Genomic DNA, 5,000 nt, shown 5'->3' on the forward strand with positions numbered 1-5,000 from the left:
TAACCTATATCGTACCTTAACCTAACCTATATCGTGCCTTAACCTAACCTATATCGTGCCTTAACCTAACCTATATCGTGCCTTAACCTAACCTATATCGTGCCTTAACCTAACCTATATCGTGCCTTAACCTAACCTATATCGTGCCTTAACCTAACCTATATCGTGCCTTAACCTAACCTATATCGTGCCTTAACCTAACCTATATCGTGCCTTAACCTAACCTAATTTGTGCCTTAACCTAACCTAATTTGTGCCTTAACCTAACCTAATTTGTGCCTTAACCTAACCTAATTTGTGCCTTAACCTAACCTAATTTGTGCCTTAACCTAACCTAATTTGTGCCTTAACCTAACCTAATTTGTGCCGTAACCTAACCTAATTTGTGCCGTAACGTAACCCATGTTGTGCCGTAACGTAACCCATGTTGTGCCGTAACGTAACCCATGTTGTGCCGTAACGTAACCCATGTTGTGCCGTAACGTAACCCATGTTGTGCCGTAACGTAACCCATGTTGTGCCGTAACCTAACCCATGTTGTGCCTTAACCTAACCCATGTTGTGCCTTAACCTAACCCATGTTGTGCCTTAACCTAACCCATGTTGTGCCTTAACCTAACCCATGTTGTGCCTTAACCTAACCCATGTTGTGCCTTAACCTAACCCACGTTGTGCCTTAACCTAACCTACGTTGTGCCTTAACCTAACCCATGTTGTGCCTTAACCTAACCCATGTTGTGCCTTAACCTAACCCATGTTGTGCCTTAACCTAACCCATGTTGTGCCTTAACCTAACCCATGTTGTGCCTTAACCTAACCCATGTTGTGCCTTAACCTAACCCATGTTGTGCCTTAACCTAACCCATGGTGTGCCTTAACCTAACCCATGTTGTGCCTTAACCTAACCCATGTTGTGCCTTAACCTAACCCACGTTGTGCCTTAACCTAACCCACGTTGTGCCTTAACCTAACCCACGTTGTGCCTTAACCTAACCCACGTTGTGCCTTAACCTAACCTACGTTGTGCCTTAACCTAACCCATGTTGTGCCTTAACCTAACCCATGTTGTGCCTTAACCTAACCCATGTTGTGCCTTAACCTAACCCATGTTGTGCCTTAACCTAACCCATGTTGTGCCTTAACCTAACCCATGGTGTGCCTTAACCTAACCCATGGTGTGCCTTAACCTAACCCATGGTGTGCCTTAACCTAACCCATGTTGTGCCTTAACCTAACCCATGTTGTGCCTTAACCTAACCCATGTTGTGCCTTAACCTAACCCATGTTGTGCCTTAACCTAACCCATGTTGTGCCTTAACCTAACCCATGTTGTGCCTTAACCTAACCCATGTTGTGCCTTAACCTAACCCATGTTGTGCCTTAACGTAACCCATGTTGTGCCTTAACGTAACCCATGTTGTGCCTTAACCTAACCTATAATGTGCCTTAACCTAACCTAAAGTGCGCCGTAACCTAAACTATATTGCGCCTTAACCTGACGCACGTTGTCGCTGAACCTGCTCTGTAATTGTTATGCAACCCGTTAAAGTAGTGTAGTGTTGCCTAACCGCAACCCTCGCAATATAGTTCGCTACTCGCACTGCCCGGTCCCCTGTGTATCGCGTCATGTTAAACACCTTGCAGGTGTTGCTGACTTTCCACATGCTCCTGCTATACACTGTAGTGTGGATAGCAGCAGGACGTACATGCCCCCCCCCCTTCCCCCCTGCCTTCGCAAGCTGGTCGGTGAGAAGTTTGCATGTTCAATGCCCTTCGCATGCCGACGTACTCAGCCTACGTTGTGGTACGGCCTGTCACCTGTCCGCCGATGTACGCAAAACCCACAAACTGTACTGCACATTGCTCCGTATGTACTGAATGATACATCGTGGCCCATGTGACCGTATGACGACAGCGCCTAGCAACGGCGGACCATACAGTCCAAATATTGTGCACGCAGCTACGTGTCGTCTCCCTATAAGAGCTGGATTGCAGTGTGGTACGCCATACAGACGTGTGGGAGGAACGGACGCCCTGGATGGCGATCAGCATGAGCAGTCTGTTGATGTAGTGGAGCGTGTATTCGGACGTAGTCGTCTCTTCTCACACACCGTGATAGCATGTTGCACCGCGTTCCACATCTGCGACATGCTGCAGAGGCGGGCTGACAGTCGTTCGCGCAATGGACACCGCATACGTACGGGGTCTACCTTCCACGTGTTCTCTAGGCGTGCACATGTTGTTGCGTCTATGTGGGCAGACGTAGTGTGTTGTGACACCTGACACAGGCATGCAATACTCGTTGCAAATGGCGATGGACGTGTACGTTTGCTGGTGACGTTACGCAAATGAACAACCGGTAACCCGTTGTGGTGCGGTTGTTCTCGCTAGAGGTGAATCAGTGTTGGCGACGATCGGTCGAGCTATTAACCGGTTGTTTCAGGGATACCCACCATGCCCACGAACGTGAAAGGGGACCCACCATGCCCACGAACGTGAAAGGGGATCTGGGTGTGAGGCGATACGCGGCGGTGGCTGGGTGGGACCGTCCCCGGCCGGTGAGGGGGGGCCGCCCGGCGTGCTGGCAGCGCGGTGCGTGGGCGCACGCGCTACAGCCGGCTGGTGGGGGCGGCCGGTGGCAGGCGCGCCGGCCGACGGACGCGGCAGGCGGCGCAGCTGCGCGCCGGCGCCCCCTGCTCGCGGCGCCTTGCGGCCAAAGTAGGTCCTCGCGGGCCCGGTGCGAAGCGCGGTGGCCATCTGCAGTGTGCTGGTCCGATTGAGGACTTTGTGCGCTGAGGATGCGCCGCCGCCCGGCGCTCGGCGCCGCGACGCCGTCTGCTGCTCGGTCGCCCCAGCGGTTCTCGCAGGTGGTTTGTATCGCAGCTGTGCGGACGTGTTGGCGCGTGCGCTGTGCTGGGAGAGTTCGCTTCGGCACCCAAGTAGGGCTTTTGTCCTTCTGTGGCGCTGGCGTTGGAGCTGCCGGTCACCGTAGGTGGCGCGTGTTGTCTCCCGCCGGCAATGCCACGACAGCACGCTCCCGGGCCTCTGTCGGCAGCGGCAAGCTCAGTTGGGAGCACGGGTGGTCGCACCTAAAGCGTCTACTCGCCTAACTCCGGGCGATTGCGCCTCTCTCGAACCCGACCAAGTACTTAGGACGGCGCTGCGCGCCGCCGGGACCTGAGAGGGTTTCGAGGTGTGTTGTGCAGGGGAGCTCAGCCTCCTCCTGTTTGCAGAATAATTGAGCGGACGCTTGCGTGTTCGCGCGGGCCCCCGGGACACACTCCCGGGCGGCCGGCTGCTCAGCTCTAGTTGACGCAGCTCCCTGGTTGATCCTGCCAGTAGTCATATGCTTGTCTCAAAGATTAAGCCATGCATGTCTCAGTACAAGCCGCATTAAGGTGAAACCGCGAATGGCTCATTAAATCAGTTATGGTTCCTTAGATCGTACCCACGTTACTTGGATAACTGTGGTAATTCTAGAGCTAATACATGCAAACAGAGTCCCGACCAGAGATGGAAGGGACGCTTTTATTAGGTCAAAACCAATCGGTCGGCTCGTCCGGTCCGTTTGCCTTGGTGACTCTGAATAACTTAGGGCTGATCGCACGGTCCTCGTACCGGCGACGCATCTTTCAAATGTCTGCCTTATCAACTGTCGATGGTAGGTTCTGCGCCTACCATGGTTGTAACGGGTAACGGGGAATCAGGGTTCGATTCCGGAGAGGGAGCCTGAGAAACGGCTACCACATCCAAGGAAGGCAGCAGGCGCGCAAATTACCCACTCCCGGCACGGGGAGGTAGTGACGAAAAATAACGATACGGGACTCATCCGAGGCCCCGTAATCGGAATGAGTACACTTTAAATCCTTTAACGAGTATCTATTGGAGGGCAAGTCTGGTGCCAGCAGCCGCGGTAATTCCAGCTCCAATAGCGTATATTAAAGTTGTTGCGGTTAAAAAGCTCGTAGTTGGATTTGTGTCCCACGCTGTTGGTTCACCGCCCGTCGGTGTTTAACTGGCATGTATCGTGGGACGTCCTGCCGGTGGGGCGAGCCGAAGGCGTGCGACCGCCTCGTGCGTGCTCGTGCGTCCCGAGGCGGACCCCGTTGAAATCCTACCAGGGTGCTCTTTATTGAGTGTCTCGGTGGGCCGGCACGTTTACTTTGAACAAATTAGAGTGCTTAAAGCAGGCAAGCCCGCCTGAATACTGTGTGCATGGAATAATGGAATAGGACCTCGGTTCTATTTTGTTGGTTTTCGGAACCCGAGGTAATGATTAATAGGGACAGGCGGGGGCATTCGTATTGCGACGTTAGAGGTGAAATTCTTGGATCGTCGCAAGACGAACAGAAGCGAAAGCATTTGCCAAGTATGTTTTCATTAATCAAGAACGAAAGTTAGAGGTTCGAAGGCGATCAGATACCGCCCTAGTTCTAACCATAAACGATGCCAGCCAGCGATCCGCCGCAGTTCCTCCGATGACTCGGCGGGCAGCCTCCGGGAAACCAAAGCTTTTGGGTTCCGGGGGAAGTATGGTTGCAAAGCTGAAACTTAAAGGAATTGACGGAAGGGCACCACCAGGAGTGGAGCCTGCGGCTTAATTTGACTCAACACGGGAAACCTCACCAGGCCCGGACACCGGAAGGATTGACAGATTGATAGCTCTTTCTTGATTCGGTGGGTGGTGGTGCATGGCCGTTCTTAGTTGGTGGAGCGATTTGTCTGGTTAATTCCGATAACGAACGAGACTCTAGCCTGCTAACTAGTCGCGTGACATCCTTCGTGCTGTCAGCGATTACTTTTCTTCTTAGAGGGACAGGCGGCTTCTAGCCGCACGAGATTGAGCAATAACAGGTCTGTGATGCCCTTAGATGTTCTGGGCCGCACGCGCGCTACACTGAAGGAATCAGCGTGTCTTCCTAGGCCGAAAGGTCGGGGTAACCCGCTGAACCTCCTTCGTGCTAGGGATTGGGGCTTGCAATTGTTCCCCATGAACGAGG

At 53.1% G+C, this 5,000-nt stretch overlaps 1 non-coding gene across 1 annotated transcript in view; it reads left to right on the forward strand.

Moving 5' to 3' along the window:
* Window positions 1-3,319: 3,319 nt before the first annotated feature.
* The window catches only part of LOC126430645 (small subunit ribosomal RNA), a 1,909-nt gene continuing 228 nt past the window's right edge, over window positions 3,320-5,000 (forward strand). The window contains exon 1 of the ribosomal RNA XR_007577281.1: window positions 3,320-5,000. This exon is cut by the window's right edge and continues 228 nt beyond it. This is a non-coding gene — a ribosomal RNA (small subunit ribosomal RNA).

This window comes from Schistocerca serialis, unplaced genomic scaffold (assembly GCF_023864345.2).
Source record: "Schistocerca serialis cubense isolate TAMUIC-IGC-003099 unplaced genomic scaffold, iqSchSeri2.2 HiC_scaffold_1055, whole genome shotgun sequence".
NCBI classification, from domain to species: domain Eukaryota; kingdom Metazoa; phylum Arthropoda; class Insecta; order Orthoptera; family Acrididae; genus Schistocerca; species Schistocerca serialis.